At 39.4% G+C, this 20,332-nt stretch overlaps 1 long non-coding RNA gene across 1 annotated transcript in view; it reads right to left on the bottom strand.

Annotated features, from left to right (window-relative positions):
• Positions 1 to 19,592, bottom strand: part of LOC131472372 (uncharacterized) — a 56,462-nt gene extending 36,870 nt beyond the window's left edge. The window contains exon 1 of the long non-coding RNA XR_009242090.1: positions 19,145 to 19,592. This is a non-coding gene — a long non-coding RNA (uncharacterized LOC131472372). The remainder of the gene's footprint in view (positions 1 to 19,144) is intronic.
• Between the last annotated feature and the right edge of the window lie 740 nt (positions 19,593 to 20,332).

Here is a 20,332-nt window from a genome sequence, read left to right as displayed (position 1 = left end):
TAGGTTACAGGTATTATTTATTAAAATGCAAAATTGCCTGGCAACTGGATTACTCTCTTAAGATTAATCAGACTTCTAATTCATTCAGAAATCATTTTGGATTCTAAAATGTGTCTTAATAATAGATGAGCTACAGAACAACACAGGGAAAAATAGAAAATAACTGCCGTTTGGGTTGTGGATTTTAATGCTGCTTCAATGATGGGTATATTTTGCAGGTCTAAATGAATTAAAGTGCTTTAAGAAATGAATTGCCCAGCATTTTACTATAATCATATATTCTGGCAATCTATTGAACAATGGCATTTGTGTAGACATAATTTAATGAACATCTGGTTTTCAGAGGATGCCTAATGATTTCACATTTGTCTTCCTCTAAATGGCTAAAGTGCACACAATTACGTTTTTAATTAGCTGTGAATATGTTTCTGTCAAACGGAGCGATTCGTCTCTGTAACATGTCTTCAACATACAAAATGAATCTTGTGGTTTCGGAGAGGCTGCGTTTGTTCTGTATTTGGAACAAGAGTTTGTCTTGTGGGTTAAAACTTCTGTCATTCACGAGAGTATAGAAAAGAAGATCTTTAATAATTATGTATATTGCCTTGTTCTCCATACTGGATTAGCTGATAACTGGCTTACCCTAAAGATATGTTTATTCTCTCCCAATTGACAATATCAAAATATCGCTTACAGGCGGGAATACAGAGCTATTTAATCGTCAGGCTTCCCAGCCCAGCCGTTAAACCCTGCTGTCTGCCAATCAAAGCAAATCAAGAAAATCTCATGGTCCCTAATGAATACTGTTTGGCACCTCCCACTCTTTAAGTCCTTTTTGACTCTTCAGTAAGGTGCTGACAGTCATTTCCTCTGGCCCAATCACTAATTCCTCATTAGAAATGATGAGCTTCTTCATCACCTCTCTTTGGAAAAGGTTAGGCGTGGACCCACAGGAGAGGTAGAGAGTCCCTCACGCCAGACCTTGCGGAAAGCTTCACAGGCCTGCGAGTATTGATTTGGGGGCTTCAGGTTGCCTCTCCACCAGTGTAAGGGTCTGCACTGCAGCATACTAAGCTGATGTGTAATCAATGACTCATACCACAGTCGGCCTCTGTGTACAGACCCATCAAATTATACAGTAGCCATCCAATATCTGACATAGTGTGTTTTAAAAGCTGCCTTCAGGAAGAATGACACACCCACAAACACACACACACACACACACACACTCACAAACAGGTAAACACACGTTGGACAGGAAAGAGCCTGGATGTGCATGCATGTACTAAACCTTACACTCTCACAAACAACTCTTCCTCTCACCAGCTGCTCCTTCAGGGCTACTTTGATTCCTCTCCCCCTGTCCAGATGAAATGTTTATCACCTCAAATAGTCTGTAAAAAAAAAAAAAAATATACACATTCTGGAACCCAATCCTTCTTAAAAAAAAAAAAAAAACAGTTGGCAGCTGTGAGATGTGGCCTATCTGTGCACTTGGTCAGGCAGTAGCTCCAATGTTGCCTCCACCTCGTCTTCATGGAGCTTAATGTTATGCACAAGCACACTCCAGGGCCAGCCTCTCAGACATTTAATCCACAGAGATATGATGCTATGCTGAATCTTGTGTCATCCTTCACGATCTCTCCCTTTTCTTTCTTTTTTTTTCTCTCTCTCTTTCTCGCCGTCTCTGCGATGACACTATGCTAACATCGTTTGATTAGGTGCTCGGCTATCTGTTTTCCTGTCTGTCTGTCTGTCTGTCTGTCTGTCTGTCTGTCACTGCTGTCTACTTTAAGTGACATAGCCATGCCATTCCTGTTGAGTCTTAAATGAAAGACTTTGCCACAAAAGTCTTTCTGCTGTTTTGTCTTTGGACTTGAGTTCTTATTGTTGTGGTGTTTCTGAACCAAATTCCATGGAGATATCTTCTCAATCGAGTGAGTTTCGTTGTGTTCTTTTTACTTTGATTCTGATTTTATGAAATCGGAGAGTCTTCTTCTCTTTGTTGGCTCAACCTTTGCGGGCATCGCTGCTTATTATAGCAGGTTAGTTGCTCTCATGTTCATTCTTTTTAATCTCCAACATATGTAACCACTGGATAAAAGGCAAAGGATCACTTTTGTGTGTGTATTATTCGTTGCAGTAATTTTTGGTGCTTAGGGCAGAATATAAAGCCTTTCATGCTGTCAAATATCATGTAGCGATAGCTAGTATTAAAGCAGTCGTCTATAAATTACAAAAGAAAAATGCATTAGTGTTTCACTGCAATTTTTTCTATTTTTCTTTCTCTCTTTTGTCTTTATCACAATGAATTCCCTCAGATCAATGTTGGTAAGTCAACACATGCCCATCAGTACAATCCTTTATCCATTACATAGTCCATTACATTGTCCCCACGGCCTCCAAACAAGCCATTAGGTAACAAAATCTTGCAAAGGAAACACAATCTTTCACATCAGGACGGTCAGATTGGAGCCTTCATCACAATATGTTGCTCTACCTTCCTCTGGGTTTTACTGCGCAGTATGGAAGACAAATGGGTAGCCATTAGTAGGGTATTAATTACATGTCGAGAATTACTCTGTTCATCAATCATGGGATTTTCCCCTCCACTTGTCAAGTGTAATTTGGTGACACAGTGAAGGAAACCTGCACTGTTCTGTTCTTGGCTGTTAACAGTCTGCGTAGTGAAACACTGGATGCATCTGTCTCTTGTTTCTTCTGTGGATGCACACCACCACACCACCCTGCTGAGCAAAGATCCTCAAAACACTTTAAACAGAACACATACACACAGACACACACACAAATGATCATGTCAAGACAGATTAATTGCAATGATCGGTGAAAGACTCATGATTACCACTGTCACAATGCACAGACGCACAGACACAGCAGTACAAACGCTTTTCAGCGGGCATTAAATAGAAGTACCCATTCTCCTCTACACAAATGAATGTCAAAGTAGCAATGCATCACAATCCAGACACCTCAAATCATTTGATAGTCCATTATTTATACTAATTTTCCCTGCTTTTTGAGCATAGAGCGTTCCACCGGGTAAAGAGTTTCTGCAAAGATAAAGGTAACAGATATACATGGCTGAAATCTAAGAGGAGGGGAACTAGTTACTCACAGGCTAAGTAGTTTTATATTGCATGCGTTTACAGTACATTATCCTGTACTCTTTGTTCTTAAAAAGGACAAAAATGATAAAGTTCCGCAGTTAGAGGCAGATTTTTATCATTAAACTCAATACAACCTACCACTTGTTTTGTACACTCCAAATATAAATGTATAAAATTTACGCCGGGTTTAACACACCTTAGCCTTTGTGTTCTAAAAAAAAATAGAGCATTACTTATTGTACTGTTTCTATTTCAAACACCAACACTTGCATCATTCCTATAAATGAGGTCATATTTAGTCGCGTTGCATGAACAGCTTTGCTGTAATGGATGGAGAGTACTGGGAAGTCTTTGTTGGGGTATGAGTAACTGCGGTGTAGGCCCTGAGGCACAAGTATGACAACAGAGGTAAGAACAAACATGTTCCCCTCCTCTGAGCTTCTGCACTGCATCCTTGGCCAGTTTAGTGCATACAGGGCCCCCCTGTGAATACACCATGTGATACGATTGACACAGATTATGGATTTTACCTGCTTAAAAATATGCTACGTGGGAGTGCAGAAATGTCAGGGAACGCACCCAGGCTCTGAGATTTACTGGGAATTTATAGATTACCAAATGTTGCTCTCTAAGGGAAAGGAGAGGGGAAAAGTCCTTTCAGGAGGCTCGTCAGAATGCAGCCACTGTTTCCCATTTTACCCCGAGCCAAAACGGATACCTGGCAAATTTGCATATACAGGTATTTGCACAGATCCAATCAAATGTCAAGGTGCCGACACAATTCCAGAATTCAAAGTGGAATGGAAACCAGTCTCTCAGCTGTAACTAAAGCCCACGGCCCACGGAAATGGAAGGGAGGGTGTTTTATCTTTGGGACAGATAACATTTAAACCACAGAGGAGTTTGAGGCAGGCGGCACATAACAGCACAGGGCAGGGCAGGTCACTTGTTCATATTACAGCTAGAATGCGTCAAAGCAAGTAGAATGAATTAAGGGCAGATGAACTATATTGTCATGCACCATTTAGGTCAGTGGGTGCATTGTGTTGAATTATTTGTAGAAAAGTGTCTGGCGCCTGTGCGGTATATGCCTGGTAAATAGGATCTTAGCAGATTTCTATGGTTGATGTGTGACTAACTTCGGATCAAATGAAGGTTACTTGGCAAAGCGTATGGTCTTTGTAAGATAAGAAGTTGTGCCTACACCAACACAGCTAAAAACAATCTGTCCAACCGGAATGCATCACACGAGTGTTGAAGATAAAGTTTGCATCGGAAATATAGTTGACGAAAGTGAAGAAACACAGTGAAGGGATGAAAATGGAACAGAGGTGAGTGAAAGAATATAATAAAGCTTGAATGGAAAGAGGATGAGGGAGGTAAAATATTTCTCATTCGCAGCCTTCCAAATGTGTTATTAGGGAATGATTTCAACAGGCTCTTAGTAGCTCTCATTAGATGGTGTATCAAACCAGAACAAAACTCACTTCTCCTAACTATGCGGAGGAAGTGGATTGGAAAATTAAATGGGGAGAGGAGAGTGAGGGAGCAGTCTCTGCCACGCTCTTGTCACCATTCCCCCTGCTCCCACTAACAAGTCCACTCAGTCGGCTCGCGCTGAAAGTCATTCACATGGTCTTTAATTTCACCTCATTGATTGGAATTTAAAGCCTCGGAAAATAGCAAGGAAGACATTACGATTATCTACTCCCTAAACCGCATGCTGCACGTTTGTTTTTAAATGGTGGTACAGTACGGCTGAAACCTCGCCGTTTGAGTTAACACTCTTAAAAACTTCACAAACCGAGCTTGCAATTACTGTTGGGTGCAACGCGCGCGCCTGCATATTCTAAAGAAGCATGTATTTATATACTGCAAGCTATGGATCAATAAAAGTAACATTTCATTAATCTTGACACGCTGCTTCTGCTTGATGCCAGATGCTTGGGACACAAGCTGTCGAAACAATAGACATGCTCCTCAGTGCGTATTCTCCCCTTTCCCGTTTTTGTCTTTGTTTGCACTTCCAAAGACAGCATTACATCTGTCAGCAAGATATGATTTACATAAACATCAAACTATTCTTCTGAGTATCTGTCAGAGCAACTCTTGAGATTTGCAAAAATATTAGCATTTCAAGGTTGCATTTACACAATGTTCATGTCTATTTTGCATATACTATTTTGGCGCGTTTGTAATTTAGATATACGGTAGCTCATATCGCCATGAGCGTTGAGACTATAGGCAGGGAATTAGTCGTTTATTAAAAGGCAGTAACATCAGTTTTCCAAACAGATTTAGTTTCTTTTTTAAACGTAAATGTTAGCCGGAAACAGTCCATGACAACGAGCACATTTTCCACAACACCAAAGGGGAAGAAAAAAAACGTGCAGTATCTAGCTGGAAAGATAAGAAAGTCAAACTTGAAAAGAAATACAAACAGAATTCCAATTCACCTCACTCAGCAACGGCATGCAATCACATCTTAAAATGGAAATTACACCCTGGACAAGAGCATGGCTATTTTATGGATTACTTATGCCACTGATTGTATATCACTCATGTAGTCTGGCGTCTTCTGCATGATGGAGTGGCTGTTAATGAAAACTGTATGGACATTTTGTTGTGATGTTTGTCTACACGCTGTGTATTTTCCTGTGTATTCTTGTGTCGCTTTTGTGTAGACGTGCGCACACGTTGCCTGTGTTGTGTTGTGTTGTGTGGGTGTCCAGGGCAGAAACCAAAGTGCCACTCTTGATGCAATTTGCATGATTAGCTGTTATTGCTAACAGGCTAACTGGCCTGGAATTACATCCGCACAGACAGGAGGAGCAAATGTCCAGCTTGGTTGATTTTTTTTTGTTGCACCCAAGGAAAAACATCCGACTATCACAGCATCTGTTTCTGTGTCCATTTAGAGAAGGTTAGTTTTTTTTCGTTTTTTTTTCACTCAAATGTTGGTCAATCTGTGGTTTATTTGCTTTTGTGCAAGTAAAAGCAACAGAAATATATGCAGGCATGCACCCAGACCCACTTTTTTTTTTACCTTTTCTTATAATTCATTCCTCCCCACATGCCGACCAACAAAGTTGCACTATAAGTTTGGAGTATTGGACATCATATGAGTAATAGAGACCTGGGCAAACGTCCACTTGGACTAACAATATGTGCTCTCCAGAACTTATAGCTTAAACATCATACTTCAGGAACTATATACATCAATATCGCCTTCATATGTGGTATTTTACTTTGCTGCAGTGTAAAGATCAATACTCTATGAATTTTTAAGCGCATCTAAGCTTTGGGTATAGCCTGTAACCCGTAGCACTGACAATCTCATTTGTGCCTTCAGTCCTCCACAGAGCTCAGCACTAAGTTTGAAGTGGCAAACTTATCTTGACAAGACATAGGCAGGTGGTGCCCATGTAATATTAGAATTATTATGTTATTATATTATGTTATTATTATAATTATTAACCTGGATTTGTTGAGGTCATAATGTGTGGAAGTTAAAGGGACGATCGCTCTCAGGGCGTCACATTGCACAATGTAGACGTTCTGCGTATAGATCATCCACGCTGTGTTCAGACTAATGCTGCAGTGGTGGTGATAGATTTGTGCTTGGAGTTTGTTTTTTTTCGACAATAATAGAAAAATGGTGGAGCAGAAGGGTTGATTCCGTTTTTTCTTCTTCCAGTTTACTCTAGTGAGCAGAGAATTAAAATTTAAAAAGGTTTCAAAAATGAACTCTTCTGTACGTGTGCCTTGAAGTAAACACTTCTCAGACTACTTTTATTATACGCTGACGTAATTGCAACACCAACTTACACAGAGTTGTCTTCTCTTCTTTTTCTCGATGTGTTTAACTTGTTCTCTATTTTTGACCTGACATTTCTATCAGTTTCTTTTTTGTGGATATTTTTAAAATGCTGCACAGAACATGTGCAGAGAGTGTCACTCTCAACTCTACACACTGCCTCGGCTGCAGTGGGAAGTGTTCAACTTTTATAATTCACTCCTCTGAAATGATGTGCTATTATTTACTCCTGCTGTGAACGGATGTACCTTCAGTTCTGAAAAATTCCCCAAGAGACGAGACTTATGATCTCCTTAATCCTACTGCAAATCATTCAGTCCTTGTATAATGTGCGTGCTTAAGAAGGATTTGTCCTAAACTAGTTTCAAACAATATGAAACACAATTGTATCCCACTTACAATAACTTTCCTATATCCAACTATGAATGCATTTCAATTATAGTGGAATTTATCTAGTTAATTCAAAAACATAATAAAGTTGTTGCAATTGTTCGTGGTAAATCCCTAAAGGAATGTCCATTATTTTCAAAGCTATGTTGATGGGGTTTGAGATGAGTAATTTAATCCCAAGGTCACTGGTAAGATCCACAAATGAATAATTCCGTCTTAATATTAACACAGTTTTGTGGTGGTGAGCCACTGTGAGCCAAAAGAGAAAACCCAGAGCTGCTGAAAGACTGAATTAGGAAATTGTGTCCAATTTTTTTGTGGCACAGTCTTTGAAAACTTTTTTTTTTTTTTTTTTTTAACACCAAACACAAAAAGTTCAGCTCTAAGAATTATAGAGCTAATTTCCCATGCCAGGGAAGGAACTCAATCTGATGGGGTGTGCCTAATAAAGTGACAATTGTGGACTCAGAGCTTAAGGGAAATAATATACACTAAATTAGAAAATACTACTTGTTTTCTGTTGAATATGTATCCATTTGCTTTACTATTACAGGCCAATTAGTTTTTGTGCATTAATTTTCCTGACAATACAATTTAAAGAAACCTGTCTCAGTGTTTTATATGAAAAAAATTACCTTGAAATTAGTTGGCAATAACCAAACCCAGTGCACAGACATTTGACGTTCTCTTCTCCCATCTTCCATCCCAAATTCAGAACTGTGATTTGCGGCCACTAGATTGCATTAGTGAAGTCAAAAATAGCAGCGACCTCTCAGAATTTGATGGAGTCTGAATTTCCTGTGACACATTTCTGGTCCCTATCATCAGCTCAGCCTCTCTAAAGTTTCCTCTGCGGAGAAAGGTAATACATTTTGAAATGTGGTTGGAGTATAATCCCTGTGGATACAGTGAATCTACATTGGCAAAAGGACAATAGTAATGATATTCACCTATAATCTCCCTCGACAGATTCAGGACATGCTTTTCATTAACACAAAAGTGGATAAGAGAGCAATAGGCACTGTTTCGGAGTTTGCCTAAATCCTTTAAAGCTAAGTGAGATTCACAATCAGGTGTTGTCTGTCTCTGTCTGCATGGGTTTAAGCCAATGCAGGTACCATATTTAGCTGTGTTTCTCAAGGTATGACTACACACAAAAGCAGGCACAACATTCATTTCACAGCTTTCCGTGCAAATTAGAACTATGTCCAGAGTTGTTAAAAAAAAAAAATGCCGTGCCTCTGTGATGCAATTAAACAAGTGCCTCCCACATTTATGTGTGAATGAATCATGTGGCATTTTTTTTTTTTAATTATCATTATTATTATTAAAAGACTGTGGACAGCTTCCCCGTTTCATCTTTATATAATCTAATTGTTTGCGCACCTGAGGTGCTAAACTTCTCAGCAAAATTAAATACTGGAATAAAAAAACAACAAATGTAAGATGGTGATCTCGTCAGATTTTAATACAGTTTAATTAAAAGACACAGGTTTCAGGCTGTGAAGCACACCCACTCTCACTGTCAGCCGCATTCTCTCTTGTCCGACAAAAAAATCTTCTGGTGCTGTCAATCAATTCCACTCAAGATCAAGGTCTTTTTTTTAATGTCTTTTGACATTAATTTAGCTAGAAAGTTAAAATGAGGAATCTTAAAAATGCCTGTTTCTGTCAGGATCACCGGAGTTTCCATTCTGATTGAAAATGAGGGGAGAGATAGGATAGCATATTTTTCTTGTTAATTACCTTCCTCTGAGGAATTATCCAGCACTAATATAATGGCTCGATTCATCTCCCACACCAGATGGTGTGGGAACGGTGCACCTCTGGAGCTGATTGCTTTCAAAGGCTGGTCTGGGCATGGACAGCTGAGCAGAGGTGGGGCAGGAGCAGCTGGCCATGGCGCCGTCACCTGCTGACTGTCAGAGGACTTTCAAATATTATCCGTCCATGCCCTAAGTGTATATATCTATGTGTGTATCTGTGTGCATTTCCAACGTAGTGGAGAGTCAGCATCATGCAGAGCATAGATTTCACCCTCGTCCAAGATAAAACTGGAGCGAGCGAGATCTGAGTTATTAGGAGTCTTATAAACATCTGGTAGAGGTGCAACAGGTGACACATAAGCAATGGTGTCCGGAGATGATACCAGCATGTCAATTCCTCTGCATTCCTGCTCCTTATATCAAATGACGACCAAGATTATTTCTGTTGAACCGCGTACATGACATGACTCCTGGTTGCACATTCAAACATCTGAGCTGTATAACGGCATCTGTTTTCACGTGATTGTCACCTTAAGTTTTAAGATTCAAGCGCTATACTTGTCACAGTGACGTCATTTGACAGTTTCGCAACATCTGGTTTAGCCCAAGTCCGCCCAAGCCTGTCCCGCAGAGCCGTGCACTCATAACGCCTCCGTGTCAATGACATCTGTTGACTGGGACCTCCTTACGATCAACATGCTCGTGAGGTAAATCTAGTTTTACTGGAGCTCTGTGAAAGATGAAAAGCAACGTGTCCGGTGAATAAAAGCTGGGACTGAGGCGGTTGATCAAGCTAATCAACATTTTGCAAGCAACAAGTCAAAGGGTTGCGTGTCATGTTGTTTCATGACACTATGACACCTTTCACCATTTGTGATTAATGGCCTGAGGCTTAAACGTAGTTTATATGTTTGTTATTCAATGCACTTTTGACAAATCCTGCTTATACTGTATCTCCTTGGGGTTCACCAACGGTCCGCTCTGTGTGCACTGGATTTATACACAGCGGTGGCTCTGTGTTTGACAAACAGAGACAGCTCTAGAACCTGAACAGCACAAACACATGCAGCACAACCAGAAACAGCAATTTCCTAACAGTTTATATTACCACTTTGCTAATCCTCTTTCTGGTAGAGATTTATAAATAAAACCTCAAATATACACTCTACCGCTACCGTCTATGATCAAAGATGGCCTCAGATTACTGTGAACTGTGTTCATGAATATATGGGGTCGATTCCCATTCCCAACCCTCTCATTAAATTGTTTTGGTGTAAAAGTCCAACTCCTGAGAGCCTATGAACATGTGATTATTTTAAGGTCCAAAAACCTAATATATCCCGTCATGACCTCTTGGAGACCACAACAGATACAAACAAGTGAGTATATCGCAAAGACTACTGGCTGACTTCGGTCAGCCGGTGTAAATAGGCAACTGCCATAGAAACTCTAACCCTTTTGAAACAATAATAAGTGATTAAATTAAAGGACAATCATCTGTACTAGATTTAATCAGCTACAACAAATACTTGCAATAAACAAATCAGGAAAACATGTAATATAAATTAAGACGTATTAACTATCCGTGTCTATTAAGTGCAGCGGGGTTTATAGACAGTATCCTATCTAACAGTTGAACAGCTTTATAGCTTCTAATGGCCGCCCTGTCGGAGTGAATTGTAAATATGGTCGTACATTGAGAGGTGTGTACATCCTTTGCTTCATTTACCCGATGCTTAGTCATGACTAACCTGTTTATTACACCTCACAATCCGCAATTAAAATGAAGAGAGAAGCTCTCTGGGAGAAAAGCCATTTGCCATAGCCCGAGCTGCACTTACACACCAGACACACATTTCACTGTTACTTGAAAACTTCCCATGCATGGCACACATTATCATTTGATTTCCATCCAGAGTTCTCAATTAAAATTATACAGAGGTTGCATTTCATTACCTTTGCTGGGGGCAATTTGTGGGCCATTAAGCCCCTACCTGTTTCGGCGGAGATGTTGGAGGTGAACATCTGGGGTTGAGGAGGCAGAGCATGAAATGAAATGCCCCTGGTTCTTTGCCCAGCCTTTTGTCCAAAAAGGGCCGACGGTTTTAGAATTACTGCGGGCCGCTACAAATTGGTCTGGGATAAGAATAGATATAGCAAACTGACCATCAATGTTGTGTCCCAACTGTGCCATTGATTATTGTAACGAGGCTTGTCCCGGGATTAATTTGGCTTCAAACACCCCGGACATGTTACCTATGAATATTTGTGAGTGTAGACTAAAACCTGAAGACCTGTAAAATGCTAAATGCTCCTTGCTGAATTCCCCCTAAGGGATCAGATTCTCTATTAAACTGTAATTGATTTCTGTCACATGCAATAATAAAGACCTACCATGCAGAAACTACTCTTATGAAACACTTTAAGAATCCAGGCCTTTTTCCTCATGATCTAAATCATGAATAAATATACAATGTTATTTGTTAATGTAGTAAAAACTGGAATTCACTGATCAAATGTATATATATGTATTCCTTATGCATATTTTACTCAATGTTACCCAATGAGACTGAAGTGTGCCTAGAGTTAGAAATAAAAAGAAGTAATAATACTGATTTTTGGTTTTGGAGTGGCATTATTCAGTAGCTTAATTCTTATGTTTTTCTTGAATGATCAAGCTTTGCAGACACAATACTGGAATATACACAAATGTATTTAAGCAATAATGTAAATATTTCACTGCATCGGATTTAACATTTCTTGTTATATCTGACAGAACACCGTCACATGTTAAAAGGAGTGACTGGTTTCCTTTATGCAGAGAAGTGATGTCTATGCAACAGCGTGTTTTATCAAGTGTTACTGTGCTTGCACCACCCTTTAATCTTCTGTACTTGAAAGAAGTGAAAAGAATAAAAAAAAAAAAAAGAAGTCAGTCTAATATTTTCCATGAACATTTTCAGAAAAGAAATGATCAAACCCCATAACAAAACCCACACTTAGAGCAGGGTAGCTTTAGTGTGTCTCTTTTCACATGGTTATGAATAATAACATTTCTTTGTTGGGGATTATAGGTCCTTGCTCCAGGATGTTCCAAATAATTTTGCTTTTGACAGTCTGAAATAGCTTTCGGTCTGTCAAATAACGGCAGAGTCGCTGTCTAAGTCATGCCGTGAACATTCAAAGATCACTTTTTTTGCTATACGCCACTTGCGAGGCGGCTATGTTAAGAGAGTCCCAGCACAAACTAGCTTTTCATTTCTGTTATCATACTCCAACAGTATGTGGATCTCACTGGAGATTTGTGCAGGACAAGTTGTGTTCGAGATGATATGCAGTAATCAGGCCCTTTGAGTCTCCTTCTGTCTCTCTTTCTCTCTTTGTCTCTTCTCCACCTCCCCCTCCCACTCGTTCTCTCTCTCTCTCTCTCTCTCTCTCTTTCCAGCTTGTCTCTCCCTCTTTTCCTTGCCCTCACTAAAGCTGGTGAGCACTCAAGTTTTGCAGTGTGTTAGCATTACATCATTCCACATGGCACACTATTAAGCTTTCAGGAACTGGCACGACGGCCCAGGCTTTCAGATTTGTCTTAGCATTAAGCTCCATTGTTGCTCTGAACAGATGAATTACATGTGAACCGAACCTTCTTTAAGTACGGAGGAATAATCAAAGCACGGCTGTTTTTTCCTCCCCGTGGCAAATAGACACAAGGTGACACTGCAAACACATAGTGGTCACATTGTGTCCTGGTCATGTCAGTGTGAGGGCATACAGTGTATTTGCTCTGCGAGAGGTATGTCCTCCATCTATCCTTCCCTCTATCTGCCCATATGACATTCCATCCAGGTACGATGTCATGGCGACGCTTAGTTATGCAGTGGAATTTATTGTCTGCACTGCGGCAGATTACCATTGCTTAACATGCCACACAGGAGATTTAAAGAGGCAGTACCTCGCGCAGTGTTGCATCCTGCTGGCAACTATGTCGGAAACCCTGAGGCATGCTGGGAAGCCTGGTCCTTATGCATAGTTTCCTGTGCTGTGAAGGACATAAAGCACATGGTAACTAGGCAAGACAGGTTTATTTTTTATTTTATTTTTTTTGCTTCTAGGTCATCTTTTACTTTTCAAAGGCCAAATACACTATTTTCAGTTAAAGATTAATGTTTATTGATTTATATGCATTGGATATTTACTCACTACTACTGTGGGTATTGTTTTTCTTTCATTCTCCTGATTTGGTGTTTAGGGACAATCATGGAAAACATTATGCAATGATCTAGTGTACAGATCCACTCTTTACAAGGTTAATGTCTTGTGTTTAATTCGCTCAGTCTCCATAGCTGCTAACTTGACATTTTAGTATTCCTTGCAGCTCCATTCTACAACAAAATACAGATTCACTCTAAATAATTGAACACTTCGGCACGTCAAACTGGTGTATCAGGCACGAGCTTCAGGTTGAATTTTAAGGCAAAGTATTTTTACCAAGCTAAAGGCTATGTAACAAAAAACTTACCCTGTTTACAAGAGATTTCCCTGAAAAAAAAAAAAAACAACTGTATAGAACGATGTGAATTAATCTTTTGATTGATCAGATTCAGAAAGCAGGCTATAGGAGGATAAGAGTTGTTTGGCTTTTGTCCACCGTGGGCAATCCTCCTGGCAGAAGGACTTCTGTGTGGGCTTTGCCCGTGTGATGCTGATAGCTGCAGGGATTAAGCAAGAAACAGCTTTTATTTTTTTATTTTTACATTAGCTGTTATTTCCTCAGTGCATGTGTTACAGGCATATATATTTGAAATATGACCTAACCTATTAAGAGGTTTTACTTTACTTTACTTAACTTTTTTTTTTTCTACATAAATTAAGTTACTTTTTGACATTGTCACCTGTGCCTGGCAGGGGGTTCCTTTAAAACATTAAATATTTTATGGCAACATTCTTTATAAATGAGGATATGGTAGTGCAAATGCAGTTTTGGCTAATGAGGCTGCAAAACAAGGCAGCAGCACAGGGTAAATTGTTCATTTTTAACAGTTAAAGGTGAAACAAGAGAGGAATTATGACATAAAACGATCAATGATCTGTGTCATCAGAGATTAAGGAAACATGTTACAGTGAAACACTGCCTTCACATGGTAACAATGGTGCCATCAGTGTATTCACCAAATTAATTTTCATTTGTGGTACTTTGTCATTGGATATTTAGCATATAAGCTACTTTTTTACTTTAACTTGGGTACATTTTTAGGTCAGTACTTTTACTTGTACTTAAGTAAAATGTTGTCAAAATAGTGGTACTTTTACTTGAGAAGAACATTTCACTACTCTTTCCACCTCTGATACATATGAGGATTTATACTACGGCACTGCATTAAGAACAAGATTAGAACATTCTAATTATTTTACGCCACTTTACTGTGCCTGTAGCATCTGCATGGTTATGTTATTTATTCAGTGCACATCTTACAGCATCCGACATGGCTGCATAAACTGGACCCAGAGCGTGCCGAGCAGTGGACATTTGTTGGCTCTTCATCCATTTGAAAACCATCCATTATGTCTCTGCATGACAAATGTAGATATGGCAGTGCTCGCCCCCCGGCTGTAAAGCATGAGGCCTAACCGTCCTTACAGCAAAAGTAATGGTCCACACCTTTAATTGTCATGGGCTGTTCATCTTCACTAACAATAGCAGTAAGCAATGGGTCTGGGAAAGAAAGGCAGTCGTGTCTGACAAAGGAAGTGATTTAGTTCTGGAGGTAATTCGTAAGTGGGTGTTGCAGGGGCAGCAGTAATGTGCCGAGAGAAAGATCATATGAGGTGAGAGGCGTAGCTGACACAATAGTGGCACACAAGCAACACAAGATTTATCAGAAAAGAGGAAGCAGTTAAATGTATATTGTGTGTGTCCTTCAAGAAGCTACAGGCTCGTGCTCGTGTTCCTGAAGGGGACATTATGTTCTCTGAATCATGGAGGCTGCAATGGCAAAACAAAACTGAATCGGACAACTTTATCGTCACAGTTGTCACCGTCAGAAAACAAACAGCACAATTCCTTTAAAGAATTGGGCTGTTTTGCAAATGTGATTTTTTTTTTTTCCTCAGTTTGATATTTCCTTATTTTTTATTTATTATTATTCCATTTGGTGTCAAAAATAGCATTTGATGCTCAACTTTTAAAAGTCTACTTTTAGTTCTGTATCTTGCCTTCTAATGAGAGAAAATGCTATGAAAAAAAAAAAACACCATTGATGGCTCGCTGATTTACTGTCTAAGTAGGACACGTGAACTAAGGAATAGACATGTGTAGTTACCAAGTTAAGGCATGTTCCCCGAGAAAGCTGAGGCCCATTAAAATGATAAATTGCACGTTGCAGTGCAAAGAGATGCTTTACACCCACAAAACAGTCTAATTGCATTCATTCCTGTGAAAATGTTGAATCTAGATTCACAGGCATACTTGCAGCAAGCTGCTATAGACAGCCGATGACTTGCTTCAAACCAGTAGTGCGGGGGAGGGATGTAAAATCTTGACAAACAGCGAGAGCCAGTGTCCACATCATCTCTCGCCCCTGACAGGCTTCCCCATGCATGAATTCAAAGCTGGTAAAACCATGGCTGGATTCATTTTGATCTGACATCCATCATGTAGATCAGTGTTGTGCTGTCACTGTACTGTGTCCACGATAAGATGTTTTGGCAATCAGCCCATGACATCTGTTGAACCAGTCAAGAGAAACTGGGACCAGTTTAGCATTTTTGGCATATTGTCAGCTTTTGGCTTTTTTAGCTTTTCAGTAAGTAAAATTTCCCCATTGTGGGACTAAAAAAGGGATTATCTTATCTTATCTATTTATTCATATTAGACACACAGGGAACAAAATGATCATGTACCTGGACTTCAATTTAAAATATTACTTATATGTGAACCAATTCTTTTCTTTCTGAGATTTTTTTTTTTTATCCGATAGAGGTTTTTCCATGTTGGAAAATGGGAAAGGGCTATATAAAGCTACCAGTAAAAGCCTTTTGCAGCCAGTTGTCGCGGGGTAAATTAGATTTGTGTTCTAGTTTAAAACCATCAAGAAATAAACTACATGATATGCTGCATTATTAATGGCGACGTGAGATGCAGACGTCTTTGATGGTTAACACCGCAATAACTAGTCTGGATTTCACTGATTCAACCACAAGTGTGCATATTTTCTTAATGCTGACTGCAGTGATGTAGTTGAAATCAATTTCTGAGCCTTCTCAGAATACCAGTCATGGAGCTGAGTTGTTGAATTGCTATTTGCTTTCTCTCAGTACGAGCCTGCATGACTGAAACATGCGGCGCGTGTGTGTGTGTGTGAGTCAAAGGCGTTCGGCAGATGGGATGTGTCTGATATCTCTCACTCAACATAATGAGATGGGAATGCGCTTCACCAATCTTAGGGCCTGTTGGATGGCAAGAGACACAGTGCCCACTCATATAGGAGAGATCTTTCCCCTCTTCAAAGATAATGAGATGACAATGTATTCAACTGTCATTAGATAGAGACAGGGTTTGGGGGGAGGATGGAGGGGAGTAACATTCTGCAGCACTTGTCCGCTGCCTTTGATCAGATGAGAAAAGCATCTGTCATTCATTGTATTAGTGGTGGACTAATGATAGCTCAGCTAACTACTTCATCACCAGCGGTGTCAATAAAAGACCATGTTTGAGGTGTTGTTTCTCCTGCAGGTGATTTCTCAAGTTCACCTGTTTTGTTGCCATGAGAGCGGGAACACACATCTGCAGTTCAATACTTCCCCGCCGCTTGTAGAATGGGTTCAATTTGCATTTCACTATTGAGAGTACCATGAAAGGTTTATTTGAGCATTGTAGGAGCCTGCAGAATCCATCTTTTCTCTTATCTAAGGTGGTTAAGATGAGTCCTTGTGTCTTTTTTTCCCAAGAAAGACTATTAAAATCAATGTTTAATTTAACATGACGGCAACAGGTTCTGAGAGTCCATTTCGATTGCACTCAGTTATCGAGCATTATGAAGAAATGTGTTCAGATAACTCCCAAATTCACAACATTATTTTTGTAATGCAGTGATTTATTTATTCTTTACAGATTTTTGTTCACATCCAGTGATCAATATGGTACATTGTTTGCAACTTATGTTGTGCTGTTGCATCTTTCTCTCATCACTTTCTATCATCTCATCACTGTCACCAGAAGAGTAAAAACCAAAAGGAGCGCTGCTCACAAGGAGCAAGGAGCAGAACTCAAAAATAATATGTGTAATATGAAATAAAAAATATGTCTACATTTGTCACACATTTGTGAGAGGTTGTTCAAATTGTTTTGATGCCAAAATCCTTTTAAATCCTGATAAATCCTTTCTCAAATCCGAATGTGTCTTGTTTGCAGGCTAGCTGTGCTTCCCTTAGAGATGTTCACTTCGAAGTTAGGAGCACCTTAACAACCAGTTTCCCAATGTTTCATCATCATGTCTCAATAATTATGCGGGGTTATTAGCTCAACGTCGTGTCCTAGGAATCCTTAACACGAGTTGACATTAACTATGAGCAGTTATGTGTTGGAGGTGTGTGAGATCTGCCGGTTACAGTGTTGAGGACACAGCGTCTGCAGTGCAACAGCACCCTCTCTTGATAATCGATGATATGATTACATCACCGTGATTGAGCATACTGTGTGTGTGTGTGTTTGAAAATACTGCTAAGATAAATAATTATTATAAGCATATTTAAATACATATTTGCATATTGTTATGACTGTTTTTTTCTTAAAATAAATCAATTTGAATGTGACATTGTGGATTTATACTGGGTTCTCTGCACTAAAAGGAATTTATTTCTCTCAGAGCGTGATACTCTTTCTCTGACTTCTAATTTTTATTTCCTCCTTTACTATGTTTTGCTGGAGATATATGATTGATTTTATTAATTGTATTCAAATGTATTCAGCCTTTGAAATGTGAGAGAGAAAAAAATCCAAGTGGTGTCAGAATCATCAAATGCATATTTTACTTCTTTTTTTTGGCTCAGTCACACCACACATCAATTATTAAGTAGTTCTTATTATTTTGGGAGTATGCCGGCATATTTAATAGTGACAATAAAGAGAAGAAGGTAAAGATATTCAGACTCTCAGTGTTGTTAAGTCCATGTTGACATTATATTTCTGAATTATTGTAGAATTTCCTAGGGTTTCTAAAAAGAAAACATGCTTCTACAGTCAAATTTGTCATGTGTAACTTTAGTTATAAGTTGAGCTGTAATATTGTAAGATAAGGTACATTCTTATGTCACAAGGTACAGCCTCTTTGTTAATCATGATGAGTTTTTAGCTATGGTTGCATGACTATGGGTGCCACCTACACCAAGTTGACAGAGCAGTAAACATAAAGTCATCAAACTTGTTGGAAACAGTCTTATCTGATGCACGAACAAATAAAAACAGGATATATAGCCATCAGTGGTGAACCGTGACCACTACAGTTGGGCCTTCACCTCAGCCATCATTGCCGAGAAAATAAACAGTAAACAGTACGATGAAGTGCAAACATAGCCAAAATCTGGAAATATAAAATGAGGTCACCCCGTGACGCTGCTGACACCGACACCGAGGCTCATTTCATCACCATGGACAGCGCCATGAAATCACGGCGCACAACAAACCATACACACGTGCATCCTCAAACTACAATAAAGTTTCAAATGCACAAGCAAGTCATTGTATACAAGTAATACAATGACTATGAAGTGCGGTGCGTGTGTCAGCCCTCACTTTCGCCGAGCGGCACAGTGCACCGGCGGCCAGGGAGAGGACCCGCGAGGGGATCCTCCCGTACATTCTCAGTTGTTGTATGTGTATGTATTCTTTTTTTTTCCTTTTCCCTAAAAGGAGTGTCAGAGACACACAATGCACTGTAATACAGTGCATATTGTAATGAAACGTCAAACGGATGAAGTACCCAGCACTTTTCAAACCACACTTCAGCTATGGTTATTGTACTTTTATAAACAAAGTGACATAGACCTACCTTACATGAAAACGAAATCCATTCGTCGGTCTTTCCTTGTGAAGTGGGCGATGGCAGCGTAGTAAAGTTTGTCCTTTGACTTGAGCTCCAAAAGAAGTCCTTTCTCTATGGACATCAGTACCAAAGCTCCCACGCGATCCTGTCAGCAGGTCTGATGGGCTCCTTGCCTCAAAGTTTGCTAAAGTTTGTACATGACTGTCAGTTCAATCTTGAGCCTGGGGAAGTCAAAGTGCAGCCCGTAGTTTTGACTGTGCAGCTTCCGGTACGCTGTGCGCACGTCTCCAACTAATAACAATTTTCGGTCTTGAAATGCCTTTTTCACTTTCATAACCTTTTCTTTTAATTCCAGTTCTGAAAATGGACTTCCATTTTTTATTACTTGAAGTTTTTCTGTGAAAATCAAGCTAGCCACAACACCGCTCTCTCAACCTCTCTCAGCACTCTGGGGGGCGTGGTCTGCAGTTAGACCTGCGCTATTCGGACTTCACGAAGGCCTACGATCTTTTGTTGTTGGCCCGCCCACTTAAAATCAAACCGTGATTGGTCAGTTTGCCCATCACTCTCCAAACCAAAACACAGAGCTTGGCTTTTTCCGGGATTCGAGAAGTCGATTCTGATTGGATAACATGTTTCAGGACAGTAACCCTTTCATTGCTGATGGGAACTTGACAGTAAACTTAACTTTAGACCATAGATGAGAGAAAATGTATTAACTGTATTGTATTAAATTAAATGACATATATTTTTTAATATATATGTATATATATATATATATATATATATATATATATATATATATATATATATATACATATATATATATAATTAAATACTTATATTTTTTGGTCCAGAATGAATGTTGTCATAGAAGGGCGTGAAGGTTCCCCACTGATGTTATCATGTCTATATTGCCATTACGTCCCCTTGACTTTTAAAATAATTGGAAAAAGATGTTTTGTGATAATCTTTGTTTTACCAGATAGCGGTGACTTTATACTCTGAGGAGGTGGATGCAAATGAAAGCTATTACCCTTTATTTATCCTTTGAATGAGGAGACTAATTTGTATGTCAGCTCAACTTGTATTTATTGAACATGTTTGTATTGTGCAAATGTAGTTGTACTGTGTGCTATGTTTGTGTTTCCTAAACATGCCTACTGGTTTCTGAAGGAAAAGAAACTATACGTT

This window comes from Solea solea, chromosome 14, assembly GCF_958295425.1.
Source record: "Solea solea chromosome 14, fSolSol10.1, whole genome shotgun sequence".
Taxonomy (NCBI): domain Eukaryota; kingdom Metazoa; phylum Chordata; class Actinopteri; order Pleuronectiformes; family Soleidae; genus Solea; species Solea solea.
The sequence above is the reverse complement of the archived record's forward strand: the minus strand, read 5'-3'. Positions and strand labels throughout refer to the sequence as shown.